The sequence below is a fragment of the Triticum urartu genome, chromosome 7 (assembly GCF_003073215.2).
Source record: "Triticum urartu cultivar G1812 chromosome 7, Tu2.1, whole genome shotgun sequence".
Lineage (NCBI taxonomy): Eukaryota > Viridiplantae > Streptophyta > Magnoliopsida > Poales > Poaceae > Triticum > Triticum urartu.
In genome coordinates, this window is record NC_053028.1 from 602290009 (window position 1) to 602309839 (window position 19831).

The following is a 19831-nucleotide window of genomic DNA, read 5'->3' on the forward strand; positions in this document are numbered from 1 at the left end:
CGTGTGCAGCCACAAGCCATTATGGGTTCTGGCATAGTTGAGTAAGTCGTGCGAACTCTTACAGGGTAGACTAGCAGATGTAGGGCAAAGTAGGTGTGCCGGTCTATCCAACGTAAGGTGCTAGCGCTTCTGGAAGACTCTGTCTCGGTCATCCGTTTCTCAAACACCATGTAGTGCGAGAAATCCAACGGGGGCGATCGGGTCTTGTGGGGAAACGTGCGCAAACCTCTGCAGAGTGTATAAACTAATCATGATTAGCCGTGTCCCCGGTTATGGACATCTTGAGTATCTAGTTCTTGGATTATCCCGTTGATCTCATCACGTTACTTTAAATGAATATTGTTGGGTTTAATGATGTTACTTAATTGGGATTGAGAATGCTGTCAACCATTCTCAATGTTCAACAACCACCATGATAGTTAAATAAAATTTATTCCTTTGCAGTAGGGAAAAATTGGCTTTACGCAAAACTATAACCATAGAGCTTTTCCACCAGCCAAATATGCATGTAGTTATAGCCATTGTTCATCATTCTCTATGGTGTGAATTTGCCAGTACATTCAATGTACTGACCCTTTGTGGCTGCAACGTCTCATGTTGCAGGATATCTTACGACGAGTAAGTGATACGTTAGGGTTACGATTTCTACACTCAACTTTGCCGTTGGTGTTGATGGGAATCCACAACCTTGTTACTTCCGCTATTTTGGATTTGAGGTAATAGTATTTACGTTACTTTTACATGTGATTTACCTCTGTTATAAATCCTCGAGTACTGTGTGTGTCAGCATACCGATTCAGGGATGACACTTAAGCATAGAGACTTGACCCATTCGGGTCGGGTCGCTACAAGATGGTATCAAAGCACATGTTGACTGTAGGACGTGACCCTAGAAACTGGCAAGCCCATAGCAAAGATTTTTCTCTACAACTTTCCCTTTCAAAAGATCTTTTACCTATCTTCTCTTCTGAGCTTATTCAAAAATTCCCTTTTAGTGAGACCATATCCCTTTTCCCTTTGGATCACTTGAAGATTCGACTGATGAGACCACTCCAAGAAGTACAAGATATCAGACAACTAAAGCCACTTCGGAATGAAGAGTATTTTCCGTGCATCTGAAAAATGGAAACTACAATGGTTGAGGACCGAAGACAAGGAGAATTTGAAGGCTCTGAAGAATTTCCAGATTTGTATGACCTAGGAAGGCTACCCCTATGGAACTTGACAGATTAAGGAAGTTGTCAATACCCGAGATCAAGGTGTATTGGAGAAGGACCAAAACATGGAGAGTTGAGAACTCAATGTTTTGTTAAGAAAACCCTAAGGCAGGAGATATCAACTATGGAATGATAGCTCATGGAAATGACAAGAGAACAACCACGGCTATCCATGAGGTTATCGCCCGCTTATGCTATTGTCACCGTGCTGAGTTAAGCATGCATATGCATGGAAGGATTAAATGGTAGAAGGCTGATGGAGCACCTATTAGTAAGATGAAGTTTTAACCTTAGCTAGTGTATCACCAGGATCTGGAGTATTACATCAAGAAGTTAAGATGGAGCCACAAGAAGCCGTATTTGAAAGGAAGCATTTCGTGAAGAACTCAGGACCCAAAAGTTGAAAGTAGCCAAGCTAGAGTAGAAAAACCTCGAGATACCGAAGATTCGTCAGGAACGAAAGGATAGTAGTACCATGGTTCATGCCAATGTTGAAACCCAGAAGTTTGGAATGCCACTCCAGAAATATTAAAGGACGTCACGAGAAACTTTTTGTCAACAGAGAGGATCTGGCAGAAGAAATTGAGAAGGACAAACACGATCGGAAGAAGCCATTGGAGGCATGAACAAGACTTGAAGAGTTTGGCGACGTTGACCTTAGAAGACCAAACCCCTGTTATACACCTACGTTAGATGCGACGATTGTGAGCTGTCATTTGTTTGTTGTTTTTCCGACAGCCACAATAAAATCTGTCTTTTCAAAACTTTTGTTTGTATTGTGTGCATCCCTCTTGATCTCTCTTATATCACCCCAAAACCCATGGACCCAATAGAGGATGAATGGAGATGAGCTTGTATTTTCAGGACCAATGAGTCAATTGGAGACAGACCCATGGATTCAGAACATGGAGGATCATATGGAGAACAACCCTATAGTCGGAAAGGATATGGCCCAGCATGCTCTTCAATGCTTTGAAAGAGGTGCTGCTACTTGGTGGAGGATGTACCAAACCATCAATGGATGGCAAGGAGTAACCACTTGGAAAGAATTTAAGTTAACTTTGCTAAAGTCTCAGTTTGTGTCCCAGAAATTGAGGCCTTATGGAAAGGATATGAAAAAAACTTGTGCATGCAAGCTTTGTGGAGAAATAGGACACAACCATAAAGAACACAAGGATGAATGCCCTAATTGTGAAGGAAGTCACCCAGCTGAAGAATGCCCAACTAGGCAGATCACTTGTTTCTTGTGTGAAGGGACTACCCACTACCCTGCTCAGTGTCACATTTACCCCATGGTACAAAGAACCATCCAGCAGAAGAAAGAAGCAACGAGAGGAGCCCTTATGGAAAGTTTAGAAGAACCTGTGATGAAGGAAGATGTGGAGGACACACCCAAAGAAGAGCCAATTAAACCCTGCACCAAGTCATGCTATTCATGTGGAGAAGAAGGACACATCTCCCAGAATTGTTTGAATGGGGATTTAGTAGAATTCCCGACAGAGGAAGTAGAGTATGACCCACTGGAAATAGAAGCTCTGATGGGAATGGAAAAGTCCAGAAAGAGAAGTAGATTGGATTCCAGGAAGGATCTGAGTCATGTCACCTCTTATAAGTGCAAGGAGTCAGGGCACTACCTCAGCAATTGCCCAAAAAGGAAGCCAAGGACCCAAGTAGGCTACGTAATCACAAGGAAACCTCGAAACTTGTCAGAAGTAATATGTTTTAGTTGTAAATGAACAGGGCACTTTGCTAGAGAATGCCCCAAGGAGACGGAAACTTATGCTAGATAGTTGAGTTTGCAACAAAAGAAATGGAGTAGTAGAAGCGAGAACATTTTCTTTTATATTGAGGTGTTGAGTTGAGACTTGTAATGGAAAAGCAATAGATTGTAATCATTGGAAAATGAATAAAGTAGCAACGTTGGTATTGATATGGATTTTATGAGTTGTTACTCTATGAAGAAGGATTTTGACCATTTTTTTAGGATATGAGAAATATGGTCTATGGAAGGTTTGTGCATTTTAAGGGTGGTAGTACCCTGTAATAGATTTCGGACAAAAATGAATACGAGTTTTGTCTCGATATGTGTGATGCCCCAAGAGTATGTGGGATAAAGTTGGAGACCGACAGTTGTTTGGACCAAAGGTGATCAAAGGAGTCAGAAGAGAATGTTAAGTTGATTCGAGATAGACTGAAGGTAGCTCAGTCCAGGCAGAAGAGTTATGTAGACTCAAAAACTCAAGGTGGTAGTCTATGAAATTGGAGACCGAGCATGTCTTCATGTGTTCCCTCTGTGAGGAGTTAAACGAATTGGAGTTAAGGTAAAGTTAGCCCCGAGATTTGTAGGACCATACCGAGTTTTGGAGCGTATGAGAGAAGTGGCCTACAAGTTGGAGTTACCCGAAGGACTGTCAGGAGTTCATGATGTGTTTCACATTTCCCAGTTGAAGAAGTGCCATGCAGAGATGGCCAGTATTCCCCTGTAAGGACGCTTGACCGCGGAAAGGATAATGATGTTCCACGAAGTGGAATATGGACTTCATAAGTATAAGTTTTTATCTCGGTATGAGGGATATCCCACGAGGATGAAGAGATGAATTACTATTGGATATAAAGGAGGTATGATGTCGGAAATATGGATCAATGGAAACTCCATGATGAGTCCGAGTAATCATGTCCTAGTTTGGTGCCAATAGAAGGAAGAAGACAATACAATTGGAATGATTTAAGTATGCTAGGAAGCTGGAAGCTGGATGTTGGAATAATGAGTAGTTGCCCAGAGGATAAGTTCAAGGTTTACAAGTGATGAGATGGGCCATAACCCACAGGCCCCAGGACCTGCCAAGAAGCAAGCACACTCTTGCTGAAGGAAAAACCCTGGAAGAAGTTACGATTTTATCGATAGACGATCTTAGAGGAGTAACGCAAAACCTGAGAGTTGTGAAGGAACGATAGATGTTTGTTTGGCTTGCAGAATCAATGGATTTATCCGAACCTTGGTTCGTCGACGAGAGAAATTCTGTAATGCTTGTGAGGATGACCGAGTGTTACAATACGAGATTCGCTAAAGCATATACAAGGTAATGATTTGGGTGCGGGATGGATTGATCACCATACCGACTTACTCTTATTATTCGCCTTGCTATATGGGATGATAAATCTGAGTGACTTGCCTATAGTAGAGAGACGACGATATTAAACCTTGTTAAACCTTAGAATGGTATAGGTATTTTTCCCTTGTACAAGGCAGCTTTGCCAACCGTAGGTTATACGATGAGGATCACCCAGACCCATTTCCTGCAGGAGAAACCACAAATTGTTGACCACCATGAGATATCGATAGTTGTTTAGTTTTGGCGTCAGACCCGTCAGCTAAGAAGACCCATCTCGGAATAACCTTACCTAGATGAAAGACAGAAGAATTGAGGAAAAGGTTATGCCACTACCGGAAGAGCTCAGAGAAGGAATTTTCTCGAGGATCTGAGAAGACCGACACTGTCAAGAATAAGGATGGAGTATATGAGTTTTGATGGAATAGTAACCATGCTTCTAAGGGTGGTAGCACCCCAGACCCCTGGGATGATCGATGGATTTTGAGGAGACCCCCAAACCCTAACCTTTTTCTTGCTAGCCTCTCCGAATCTCGAGGACGAGATTCATTTTAAGGGTGGTAGGTTTGTAACATCCCAAAATTCTAAATTTTGGAATGTTATAATAAATAGATAGACTTGATGGATTGTTTGATTGATTGACTGGAAGTGAGTGAAATTCGAAACTTTTTGAAAGTTAAATGAGAGGGAATAAAAGGACTTTCCCAAACTTTCATTTTTGCATTTTATGCTCTCCGTGAATTCAAATACCTTTCATCACAAAACCCTGGAGAGAAGATGACATGACTTCTTCCATTTATATAAATGAAAAGGGTTTTTGAAAATATTTGAATTTCATTTGGAAATATTTTCCAACTCAGAAACTTTATGCAACTCAATGATTTTCGTGAGAGAAGATAAAATGACTTCTTCAAATTATATGAAATATGAGTTGGGAGTTTCAAAGAATTAAATTCAAAGTTCTTTTGAATTTATTTTCAATTTGGAGTTATTTGAGTTTTATTCAAATTATTTTTCTCCAAAAATAAAATATATGGAAATTAGGGTAACATGATTCCCTACAATAGAAACTTGGAGAAAAATTAATTTGAAATCATTTTGATATTTTAAAAATGTTTTTTGTTGGATTTTAATAGACCAGTAGCACTGTTTGAATTATTAGAATTTATATGTATTTTATTTAATGCAAGAAAAATGTTCATGTCGTAGAAAATCTTTTTCTGAAAATTTTGGTATATAATATGCCTATATAAAGTTTATTTTATTTTCGTTTTTCAGTTTATCGCATTCTGTAAAAAAAAACTGCGCGGCCGGCCGGAAAAAAAAAACTGCACCGCGCGGCCGGCCGGAGGCCTTTAGGCCCATCGCCTCTTTTCTTCTCTGTTTCGTATATTTTCTTCTACGTTTAGTCCCACATTGCCTAGCCTTTAACCCCTAAGCCTCTTTTCCACCAATAAATATAGACCCATAGAGCCTCCAAAAATCATCCAATTCGGGTTAAATCAATATTTTGGTTTGACTAGATTTATTTAAGAAAAATATATTTTTTCTCTCCGGCGCGACTTCTGGAAGTTGTCTCCACTCTCCAAAGTTGTCTTTTCTCTGCCTTATAAATGTATCTTTCTTTATTTTTCTTCTTCTTCTTCTTATACTTCTGTAGTTTATTATTTTTAGACCAATACGATAGAATAATTAGATTATCAATTAGTCTACGTATTTATATATTAGACCCTAGCCCGTAGTTATCTTTTTTCTTCCGTAAAACAGCTTGACCCTGATTTTTCAAATAGCCATAACTTTTTACTCCTTTGCCCAAATCCAACGAAACCAACGCCCACTTCTTCGTTATGATGTCCTCTATCCAGTAATCCAACCCAAACATGTTTTTGAAAATTTTAAAATTTGAATTAGATCAGATTGGAATTCAAACTTCTTTTGATCATATCTTTTTATCCGTAACTCCGTTTGAGTTGATTCTTTTTGCAAATCGAAGCTCTTGACCTAAACTTTCTAATAAGGCCAAATTCATATAATTTTGGTACTGTTAGAAATTGTTTTATGTTGCAAGAGCTATTTGCTTGGTTTTGATGTTTTCCGAATCGTCTTCTTCGTTTTTCCTGATCTTTTGAGTGATTGCTTATGTGTGGTTACTATTGTTTGCTTACAATAGATTGACCGGAGTGTGACGAGTAGATCTATCACGAGTTTTGAGTGCGAATCATCTTCATCAACATTGCAGGCAAGTTCACACTTTCATCATATCCCCTTCCATACCCAGTTTTTTTGCATTAGATCAATCTTCACACATTGCATGATTAGGATCTAATTAAACTTGTGGGATGGGAAGTAGATGAGGTAGTACCTATTACCTGTTTATTATCAAACCTTTGGGAGTTACTTCTACGTTTGCTTATTATGCCATGCTATGCTAGTAGACGTGGATTGGGTGAGTGATATCCATGACAGATGTGAGATTGTTAATTAATGGTTTACTAAGGTGGCAACCTTAAACACACATCTGGGTGGATTGAGGCACATGGTTATTCTAGGATTGCCTGTCTAGGCACCTGGGTATCCAGGACTTGCCTGTTTTCTTTTGGACTGCCACCCAGGTTCAAAGGGATCATGAGATTTTTCAAACTACAAACTTCCGTGTGCAGCCACAAGCCATTATGGGTTCTGGCATAGTTGAGTAAGTCGTGCGAACTCTTACAGGGTAGACTAGCAGATGTAGGGCAAAGTAGGTGTGCCGGTCTATCCAACGTAAGGTGCTAGCGCTTCTGGAAGACTCTGTCTCGGTCATCCGTTTCTCAAACACCATGTAGTGCGAGAAATCCAACGGGGGCGATCGGGTCTTGTGGGGAAACGTGCGCAAACCTCTGCAGAGTGTATAAACTAATCATGATTAGCCGTGTCCCCGGTTATGGACATCTTGAGTATCTAGTTCTTGGATTATCCCGTTGATCTCATCACGTTACTTTAAATGAATATTGTTGGGTTTAATGATGTTACTTAATTGGGATTGAGAATGCTGTCAACCATTCTCAATGTTCAACAACCACCATGATAGTTAAATAAAATTTATTCCTTTGCAGTAGGGAAAAATTGGCTTTACGCAAAACTATAACCATAGAGCTTTTCCACCAGCCAAATATGCATGTAGTTATAGCCATTGTTCATCATTCTCTATGGTGTGAATTTGCCAGTACATTCAATGTACTGACCCTTTGTGGCTGCAACGTCTCATGTTGCAGGATATCTTACGACGAGTAAGTGATACGTTAGGGTTACGATTTCTACACTCAACTTTGCCGTTGGTGTTGATGGGAATCCACAACCTTGTTACTTCCGCTATTTTGGATTTGAGGTAATAGTATTTACGTTACTTTTACATGTGATTTACCTTTGTTATAAATCCTCGAGTACTGTGTGTGTCAGCATACCGATTCAGGGATGACACTTAAGCATAGAGACTTGACCCATTCGGGTCGGGTCGCTACAGATAGATTCCAACATTCACATACAACGAGTGTAAGACAGATTTACACACGCAATACACTTAGGTTGACTTGACGAGCCTAGCATGTATAGACATGGCCTCGGAACACAGAAGACCGAAAGGTCGAGCATGAATCGTATAGAAGATACGATCAACATGAAGATGTTCACCGATGTTGACTAGTCCGTCTCACGTGATGATCGGACACGGCCTAGTCAACTAGGATCATGTTATACCTAGATGACCGGAGGGATGTCTATCTAAGTGGGAGTTCATTGAATAATTTGATTTGATGAACTTAATTATCATGAACTTAGTCTAAAATCTTTACAATATGTCTTGTAGATCAAATGGCCAACGTTGTCCTCAACTTCAACGCGTTCCTAGAGAAAAGCAAGCTGAAAGACGATGGCAGCAACTATACGGACTAGGTCCGGAACCTGAGGATCATCCTCATAGCTGCCAAGAAAGATTATGTCCTAGAAGCACCGCTAGGTGACGCACCCGTCCCACAGAACCAAGACGTTATGAACGCTTGGCAGACACGTGCTGATGATTACTCCCTCGTTCAGTGCGGCATGCTTTACAGCTTAGAACCGGGGCTCCAAAAGCGTTTTGAGCGACACGGAGCATATGAGATGTTCAAAGAGCTGAAAATGGTTTTCCAAGCTCGTGCCCGGGTCGAGAGATATGAAGTCTCCGACAAGTTCTTCAGCTGTAAGATGGAGGAAAATAGTTCTGTCAATGAACACATACTCAAAATGTATGGGTTGCATAACCGCTTGACTCAGCTGGGAGTTAATCTCCCGGATGACGCGGTCATTGAATGAATCCTTCAGTCGCTTCCACCAAGCTACAAGAGCTTTGTGATGAACTTCAATATGCAGGGGATGGAAAAGACTATTCCTGTAGTATTTGCAATGCTGAAATCAGCAGAGGTAGAAGTCAAAAAGGAACATCAAGTGTTGATGGTGAATAAAACAACTAAGTTCAAGAAAGGCAAGGGTAAGAAGAACTTCAAGAAGGACGGCAAGGGAGTTGCCGCGCCCGGTAAGCAAGCTGCCGGGAAGAAGCCAAAGAATGGACCCAAGCCCGAGACTGAGTGCTTTTATTGCAAGGGAAGTGGTCACTGGAAGCGGAACTGCCCCAAATACTTAGCGGACAAGAAGGCCGGCATCACAAAAGGTATATGTGATATACATGTAATTGATGTGTACCTTACCAGTACTCGTAGTAGCTCCTGGGTATTTGATACCGGTGCGGTTGCTCACATTTGTAACTCAAAGCAGGAGCTGCGGAATAAGCGGAGACTGGCGAAGGACGAGGTGACGATGCGCGTCGGGAATGGTTCCAAGGTCGATGTGATCGCCGTCGGCACGCTACCTCTACATTTACCTACGGGATTAGTTTTAAACCTCAATAATTGTTATTTAGTGCCAGCTTTGAGCATGAACATTGTATCAGGATCTCGTTTAATACGAGATGGCTACTCATTTAAATCCGAGAATAATGGTTGTTCTATTTATATGAGAGATATGTTTTATGGTCATGGTCCGATGGTGAATGGTTTATTCTTAATGAATCTCGAGCGTAATGCTACACATATTCATAGTGTGAATACTACAAAATGTAAGGTTGATAATGATAGTCCCACATACTTGTGGCACTGCCGCCTTGGTCACATAGGTGTCAAACGCATGAAGAAGCTCCATGCAGATGGACTTTTAGAGTCTCTTGATTACGAATCATTTGACACGTGCGAACCATGCCTCATGGGTAAAATGACCAAGACTCCGTTCTCAGGAACAATGGAGCGAGCAACCAACTTATTGGAAATCATACATACTGATGTGTGCGGTCCAATGAGTGTTGAGGCTCACGGTGGCTATCGTTATGTTTCTCCCTCACTGATGATTTGAGCAGATATGGGTATGTCTACTTAATGAAACACAAGTCTGAGACCTTTGAAAAGTTCAAGGAATTTCAGAGTGAGGTTGAGAATCAACATGACAGGAAAATCAAGTTCTTGTGATCAGATCGTGGGGGAGAATACTTGAGTCACGAATTTGGCACACACTTAAGAAAATGTGGGATAGTTTCACAACTCACGCCGCCTGGAACACCTCAGTGTAATGGTGTGTCCGAACGTCGTAATCGCACTCTATTAGATATGGTGTGATCTATGATGTCTCTTACCGATTTACCGCTATCATTTTGGGGCTATGCTTTAGAGACTGCTGCATTCACTTTAAATAGGGCTCCGTCGAAATCCGTTGAGACGACACCGTATGAATTATGGTTTGGGAAGAAACCTAAGCTGTTGTTTCTAAAAGTTTGGGGATGCGATGCTTATGTCAAGAAACTTCAACCTGAAAAGCTCGAACCCAAGTCGAAAAAATGCGTCTTCATAGGATACCCTAAAGAAACTGTTGGGTATACCTTCTACCTCAGATCCGAAGGCAAGATCTTTGTTGCCAAGAATAAGTCCTTTCTAGAGGAGTTTATCTCAAAAGAAATAAGTGGGAGGAAGGTAGAACTTGATGAAGTATTACCTCTTGAACCGGTAAGTGGCGCAGCTCAAGAAAATGTTCCTGAGGTGCCTGCACCGACTAGAGAGGAAGTTGATGATGATGATCATGAAACTTCAGATCAAGTTGCTACTGAACTTCATAGGTCCACAAGGACACGTTCCGCACCAGAGTGGTACGGCTACCCTGTCTTGGAAATCGTGTTGATAGACAACGGTGAACCTTCGAACTATGAAGAAGCGATGGCGGGCCCGGATTCCGACAAATGGCTGGAAGCCATGAAATCCGAGATAGGATCCATGTATGAAAATGAAGTATGGACTTTGACTGACTTTCCCGTTGATCGGCGAGCCATAGAAAATAAATGGATCTTTAAGAAGAAGACAGACGCGGATGGTAATGTGACCATCTATAAAGCTAGGCTTGTCGCTAAGGGTTATCGACAAGTTCAAGGGGTTGACTACATGAGACATTCTCTCCCGTAGCAAAGTTGAAGTCCGTCTGAATCATGTTAGCAATTTCCGCATACTATGATTATGAGATATGGCAAATGGACGTCAAAATGGCATTCCTTAACGGTTATCTTAAGGAAGAACTGTATATGATGTAGCCGGAAGGTTTTGTCGATCCTAAGAATGCTGACAAGGTGTGCAAGCTCCAACGCTCGATTTATGGGCTGGTGCAAGCATCTCGGAGTTGGAACATTCGCTTTGATGAGATGATCAAAGCGTTTGGGTTAATGCAGACTTATGGAGAAGCCTGCATTTACAAGAAAGTGAGTGGGAGCTCTGTAGAATTTCTCATATTGTATGTGGATGAGATACTGTTGATGGGAAATGATATAGAATTCTTGGAAAGCATAAAGGCCTATTTGAACAAGTGTTTTTCAATGAAGGACCTTGGAGAAGCTGCTTATATATTAGGCATCAAGATCTATAGAGATAGATCGAGACGCCTCATTGGTCTTTCACAGAGTACGTACCTTGACAAGATTTTGAAGAAGTTCAAAATGGATCAGTCAAAGAAAGGGTTCTTGCCTGTATTGCAAGGTACGAGATTGAGCTTGGCTCAATGCCCAACCACGGCAGAAGATAGAGAAAAGATGAGTGTTGTCCCCTATGCCTCGGCCATAGGGTCTATCATGTATGCTATGCTGTGTACCAGACCTGATGTAAACCTTGCCGTGAGTTTGGTAGGAAGGTACCAAAGTAATCCCGGCATGGAACACTGGACAGCGGTCAAAAATATCCTGAAGTACCTGAAAAGGACTAAGGAAATGTTTCTCGTTTATGGAGGTGACGAAGAGCTCGTCGTAAAGGGTTACGTCGATGCTAGCTTCGACACAGATCTGGATGACTCTAAGTCACAAACCGGATACGTGTATATTTTGAATGGTGGGGCAGTAAGCTGGTGCAGTTGCAAGCAAAGCGTTATGGCGGGATCTACATGTGAAGCGGAGTACATGGCAGCCTCGGAGGCAGCACACGAAGCAGTCTGGGTGAAGGAGTTCATTACCGACCTAGGAGTCATACCCAATGCGTCGAGCCCGATGACTCTCTTCTGTGACAACACTGGAGCTATTGCCCTTGCCAAGGAGCCCAGGTTTCACAGGAAGACCAGGCATATCAAGCGTCGCTTCAACTCCATTCGTGAAAGTGTTCAAAATGGAGACATAGAGATTTGTAAAGTACATACGGACCTGAATGTAGCAGATCCGTTGACTAAACCTCTCCCTAGAGCAAAACATGATCAACACCAGAATTTCATGGGTGTTCGATTCATCACAATGTAACTAGATGATTGACTCTAGTGCAAGTGGGAGACTGTTGGGAATATGCCCTAGAGGCAATAATAAAATGATTATTATATTTCCTTGTTCATGATAATTGTCTATTATTCATGCTATAATTGTATTATCCGGAAATCGTAATACATGTGTGAATACATAGACCACAATGTGTCCCTAGTGAGCCTTTAGTTGACTAGCTCGTTGATCAAAAGATAGTCATGGTTTCCTGGCTATGGACATGGGGATGTCATTGATAACGGGATCACATCATTAGGAGAATGATGTGATGGACAAGACCCAAACCTAAGCATAGCACAAAGATCGTGTAGTTCGTTTGCTGTAGCTTTTCTGGATGTCAAGTATCATTTCCTTAGACCATGAGATTGTGCAACTCCCGGATACCGTAGGAGTACCTTGGGTGTGCCAAACGTCACAACGTAACTGGGTGACTATAAAGGTACATTACAGGTATCTCCGAAAGTGTCTGTTGGGTTGGCACGAATCGAGACTGGGATTTGTCACTCCATATGACGGAGAGGTATCTCTGGGCCCACTCGGTAATGCATCATCATAATGAGCTCAATGTGATCAAGTGGTTGATCACAGGATCATGCATTACAGTACGAGTAAAGTGACTTGCCGGTAACGAGACTGAACAAGGTATTGTGATACCGACGATCGGGTCTCGGGCAAGTAACGTACCGATTGACAAAGGGAATTGAGTACGGGATTAATTAGGTCCTCGACATCGTGGTTCATTCGATGAGATCATCGAGGAGCATGTGGGAGCCAACATTGGTATCCAGATCCCGCTGTTGGTTATTGACCAGAGAGTCGTCTCGGTCATGTCTGCTTGTCTCCCGAACCCGTAGGGTCTACACACTTAAGGTTCGGTGACGCTGGGCTTGTATAGATATGAGTATGCAGTAATTCCAAAGTTGTTCGGAGTCCCGGATGAGATCCTGGACATCACGAGGAGTTCCGGAATTGTCCGGAGGTGAAGAATTATATATAGGAAGTGTAGTTTCGGCCATCGGGAAAGTTTCAGGGTCACCGGTATTGTACGGGGACCACCGGATGGGTCCACCGGGTGGGGCCACCCATCCCGGAGGGCCCCATGGGCTGAAGTGGGGAGGGGAACCAGCCCATAGTGGGCTGGTGCCCCCCCCTTGGGCCCCCCATGCGCCTAGGGTTGGGAACCCTAGGGGAGGGGGCGCCTCCACTTGCCTTGGGGGGTACTCCACCCCCTTGGCCGCCGCCCCCTAGGAGATCCCATCTCCTAGGGCCGGCGCACCCCCCTAGGGGGCCTATATAAAGGAGGGGGGAGGGAGGGCAGCAACACCTCAAGCCTTGGCGCCTCCCTCTTCCCTGCTACACCTCTCCCTCTCGCAGAAGCTCGGCGAAGCCCTGCTGCGATCACTGCTGCATCCACCACCACGCCGTCGTGCTGCTGGATCTTCATCAACCTCTCCTTCCCCCTTGCTGGATCAAGAAGGAGGAGACGTCATCCGCTCCGTACGTGTGTTGAACGCGGAGGTGCCGTCCGTTCGGCACTTGGTCATCGGTGATTTGGATCACGGCGAGTACGACTCCATCATCCCCGTTCTCTTGAACGCTTCCGCTCGCGATCTACAAGGGTATGTAGATGCACTCTCCTCTCGTTGCTAGTTGACTCCATAGATTGATCTTGGTGAAACGTAGGAATTTTTTTGTTTTCTGCAACGTTCCCCAACAAGGCGCCCCCACAGCAGCAGACGAAGAATTCCGGTTGTCCCCAGAGAGCCAGGCTTTGATGCAAGATCTATCCTCGTTCAAGGTCTGGTTGATAGGAACAGGGCTCACAAAGAAGGCCACGATAGAGATTATCCGACTGGAAGCAGGGTGCACGTTTCAGGACCCGAGTGTTTCAACAGAGCCATCAGAGCAACAATGATTCCTCCCAACTTCAGGTTGGCGACTGGAGTCAGCAAGTTCACCGGCGAGTCCAAGCCAGACACTTGGCTTGAGGACTACCAAGTGGCTGTGAAGATTGGTGGCGACAATGATGATGTGGCCATGAAGCACCTTCCCTTGATGTTGGAGGGCTCAGCCAGAGCGTGGTTGAATCAGTTGGCTCCTGGCAGCATATATAGTTGGGAGGAACTTGCTCGAGTGTTTGTTAGAACCTTTGAAGGTACTTGCAAAAGGCCAGCAGGGTTGACAGAATTACAGTCCTGTGTTCAGAAGCCGAATGAAACCTTGAGAGATTATATCCAGAGATGGATCACTCTGCACCACACAGTGGAGTATGTGTCGGATCACTAAGCAGTGTGTGCCTTCAAGGAAGGAGTTAAGTATAGAGAGTTGAACCTGAAGTTCAGTCAGACAGGAGATATGTCCCTGAGTCGAATGATGGAGATTGCCACTAAGTATGCCAATGGTGAAGAGGAAGACCGACTCCGGGGTGGCAAGCACAAAACAGTCGCCCAAGAAACCGGAGGAGGGAATTCCAGTCGGAAACAGAAGCGAAAGGCCAAACCAGCTGCTCCTGGCGAGTTGTTGCCCAAGGAAAGTTCAAAGGAAAGCCCAAAGGGCCCTGGACTCCTAAAAAAGTTAAAGATCAAGATGAGAATGATGTGTTGGATTTATCGTGCCATATTCATACCAAAAAAGATGAAGAGGGGAATTTTATTTACCCTAAACACACCACTCGACAGTGTCGTCTCCTGATCCAGCAGTTCCGAGAGAAACAACCCAAGGAGAAGGAAAAGGAGTCGGACAGAGGTGAGGATAGGGAAGAAGATGATGATGGTTTTCCCAATGTCAATTCTGTTGGGGAACGTAGCAGAAATTCAAAATTTTCTACGCATCACCAAGATCAATCTATGGAGTAATCTAGCAACGAGGGAAGGAGAGTGCATCTACATACCCTTGTAGATCGCTAAGCGGAAGCGTTCAAGTGAACGGGGTTGATGGAGTCGTACTCGTCGTGATCCAAATCACCGATGATCCTAGTGCCGAACGGACGGCACCTCCGTGTTCAACACACGTACAGCCCGGTGACGTCTCCTACGCCTTGATCCAGCAAGGGGAGAAGGAGAGGTTGGGGAAGACTCCATCCAGCAGCAACATGACGGCGTGGTGGTGGTGGAGGAGCGTGGTACTCCAGCAGGGCTTCGCCAAGCACCGCAAGAGACGAGGAGGGAGAGGGGTAGGGCTGCGCCAAGAAGGAGAGGAACTCGTGTTTCTGGCAGCCCAAAACCTCAAGTATATATAGGGGGAGGGGAGGGGCTGCGCCCCCACCTAGGTTTCCACCCCTAGGGCTGGTGTCCAGCCCTAGATCCCATCTAGGGGGGGGGCAAGGGGGGAGAGAGGGGGGCGCACCACTAGGTGGGCCTTAGGCCCATCTGAGCCTAGGGTTTGCCCCCTTCCACTCTCCCTTGCGCCTTGGGCCTTGGTGGGGGGGGCACACCAGACCACCAGGGGCTGGTCCCCTCCCACACTTGGCCCATGCAGCCCTCCGGGGCTTGTGGCCCCACTTGGGGACCCGGGACCCTCCCGGTGGTCCCGGTACGTTACCGATAAACCCCAAAACTTTTTCGGCGACCAAAACAGGACTTCCCATATATAAATCTTTACCTCCGGACCATTCCGGAACTCCTCGTGACGTCCGGGATCTCATCCGGGACTCCGAACAACATTCGGTAACCACATACAAACTTCCTTTATAACCCTAGCGTCATCGAACCTTAAGTGCGTAGACCCTGCGGGTTCGGGAACCATGCAGACATGACCGAGACGTCCTCCGGTCAATAACCAACAGCGGGATCTGGATACCATGTTGGTTCCCACATGTTCCACGATGATCTCATCGGATGAACCACGATGTCGAGGATTCGATCAATCCCGTATACAATTCCCTTTGTCTAGCGGTATTGTACTTGCCTGAGATTCGATCGTCGGTATCCCGATGCCTTGTTCAATCTCGTTACCGACAAGTCTCTTTACTCGTTCTGTAACACATCATACCGTGATCAACTCCTTGATCACATTGTGCACATTATGATGATGTCCTACCGAGTGGGCCCAGAGATACCTCTCCGTCACACGGAGTGACAAATCCCAGTCTCGATTCGTGCCTACCCAACAGACACTTTCGGAGATACCCATTGTGCACCTTTATAGCCACCCAGTTACGTTGTGACGTTTGGCACACCCGAAGTATTTCTACGGTATCCAGGAGTTGCACAATCTCATGGTCTAAGGAAATGATACTTGACATTAGAAAAGCTTTAGCATGCGAACTACACGATCTTGTGCTATGCTTAGGATTGGGTCTTGTCCATCACATCATTCTTCTAATGATGTGATCCCGTTATCAATGACATCCAATGTCCATGGTCAGGAAACCGTAACCATCTATTGATCAACAAGCTAGTCAACTAGAGGCTTACTAGGGACATGGTGTTGTCTATGTATCGACACATGTATCTGAGTTTCCTATCAATAAAATTCTAGCATGGATAATAAACGATTATCATGAACAAGGAAATATAATAATAACTAATTTATTATTGCCTCTAGGGCATATTTCCAACAGTCTCCCACTTTCACTAGAGTCAATAATCCAGTTCACATCGCTATGTGATTAACACTCAAGGTCACATCCCCATGTGACTAACACCCAAAGAGTTTACTAGAGTCAATAATCTAGTTCACATTACCATGTGATTAACACTCGATGAGTTCTGGGTTTGATCATGTTATGCTTGTGAGAGATGTTATAGTCAACGGGTCTGAACCTTTCAGATCCGTGTGTGCTTTACAAATCCCTATGTCATCTCCTAGATGCAGCTACCACGTTCTATTTGGAGCTATTCCAAATAACTGTTCTACTATACGAATCCAGTTTACTATTCAGAATAATCTGGATTAGTGTCAAAGTTTGCATCGGAGTAACCCTTTACGACGATCTCTTTTACCACCTCCATAATCGAGAAAATTCCTTAGTCCACTAGTTACTAAGGTTAACTTTGACCGCTGTCCTATGATCCATTCTTGGATCACTCTTGTACCCCTTGACTGACTCATGGCAAGGCACACTTCAGGTGCGGTACACGGCATAGCATACTGTAGAGAGCCTATGACAAAAGCATAGGGGACGACCTTCGTCCTTCCTCTTTCTTCTGCCGTGGTTGAGCTTTAAGTCTTAACTTCATACCTTACAACTCAGGCAAGAACTCCTTCTTTGACTGATCCATCTTGAACACCTTCAAGATCATGTCAAGGTATGTGCTCATTTGAAAGTACCATTAAGCGTTTTGATCTATCCTTATAGATCTTGATGCTCAATGTTCAAGTAGCTTAATCCAGGCTTTCCATTGAAAAACACTTTCCAAATAACCCTATATGCTTTCCAGAAATTCTACGTCATTTCTGATCAACAATATGTCAACAACATATATTCATCAGAAATTCTATAGTGCTCCCACTCACTTCTTTGGAAATACAAGTTTCTCATAAACTTTGTATACACCCAAAACTTTGATCATCTCATCAAAGCATACATTCCAACTCCGAGATGCTTACTCCAGTCCTTAGAAGGATTGCTGGAGCTTTGCATACTTGTTAGCATCTTTCAGGATTGACAAAACCTTCCGGTTGTATCACATACAACCTTTCCTCAAGAAAATCGTCGAGGAAACAATGGTTTTTGACATCCTATCTGCAAGATTTCATAAATAATGCAGTAATCACTAATATAATTCCAACAGACTCTTAGCATCGCTACGAGTGAGAAAGTCTCATCGTAGTCAACTCCTTGAACTTTTCGGGAAACATCTTAACGACAAGTCGAGCTTTCTTAATGGTGACATTTACCATCATTGTCCGTCTTCCTTTTAAAATCCATCTGTACTCAACAGCCTTACGACCATCGAGCCGTTCTGCCAAAGTCTACACTTTGTTTTCATACATGGATCCTCTCTCGGATTTTATGGCCTCGAGCCATTTATCGGAATCCGGGCCCACCATCGCTTCTCCATAGCTCGTAGGTTCATTGTTGTCTAGCAACATGACTTCCAAGACAGGATTACGTACCACTCTGAAGCAGTACGCATCCTTGTCATCCCACGAGGTTTGGTAGTGACTTGATCTGAAGTTTCATGATCACTATCATAAGCTTCCACTTCAATTGGTGTATGTGCCACAGGAACAATTCCCTGTGCCCTGCCACACACTAGTTGAAGAGACGGTTCAATAACCTCATCAAGTCTCCACCATCCTCCCACTTAATTCTTTCGAGAGAAACCCTTTTCTCGAGAAAGGACCCGATTCCAGAAACAATCCCTACTGCTTTCGGATCTGAGACAGGAGGTATACCCAACTGTTTTGGGTGTCCTATGAAGATGCATTTATCCGCTTTGGGTTCGAGCTTATCAGCCTGAAACTTTTTCACATAAGCGTTGCAGCCCCAAACTTTTAAGAAACGACAACTCAGGTTTCTCCAAACCATAGTTCAAACGGTTTCGTCTCAACGGAATTATGTGGTGCCCTATTAAAGTGAGTGCGGTTGTCTCTAATGCCTAACCCATGAACGATAGTGGTAATTCGATAAGAGACATCATGGTGCACACCATATCCAATAGGGTGCAACTATGATGTTCGGACACACCATCACACTATGGTGTTCCAGGCGGTATTAGTTGTGAAACAATTTCCACAGTGTCTTAATTGTGTGCCAAACTTGTAACTCAGATATTCATTTCTATGATCATATCATAGACATTTTATCCTCTTGTCACGAAGATCTTCTACTTCACTCTGAACTTACTTGAACCATTTAATAATTCAGACTTGTGTTTCATCAAGTAAATATACTCAGTATCTACTTAAATCATCTGTGAAGTAAGAATATAACGATATCCACTGCATGCCTCAGCACTCATTGGACTGCACACATCAAAATGTATTACTTCCAACGAGTTGCTTTCTTGTTCCATCTTACTGAAAATGAGGCTTTTCAGTCATCTTGCCCATGTGGTATGATTTGCATGTCTCAAGTGATTCAAAATCAAGTGAGTCCAAATGATCCATCTGTATAGAGTTTCTTCATGCGTATCTACCAACAAACATGGTTCGCATGTCTCAATCCTTTCATAAAATGAGTGAGTCCAAAGATCCATCAACATGGAGCTTCTTCATGCGTTTTATACCAATATGACTCAAATTGCAGTGCCACATTTGTGTGGTACTATCATTACTATCTTATACCTTTGGCATGAAAATGTGTATCACTACGATCGGGATGGTATTATTCAAATAAACAGAGTAACCATTATTCTCCTTAAATGAATAACCGTATCGCGATAGACATAATCCAATCATGTCTATGCTCAACGCAAACACCAAATAACAATTATTTAGGTTTTAATACCAATCTCGATGGTAGAGGGAGCGTACGATATTTGATCAACCTTGGAAATACTTCCAACACATATCGTCATCTCACCTTTTAGCTAGTCTCCGTTTATTCCGTAGCCTTTTGTTTCGAGTTACTAACACTTAGCAACTAAACCGGTATCTAATACCCTGGTGCTACTAGGAGTACTAGTAAAGTACACATTATAATGCATATCCAATATACTTCTATCGACCTTGCCAGCCTTCTCATCTACCAAGTATCTAGGGTGGTTCTGCTTCAGTGACTG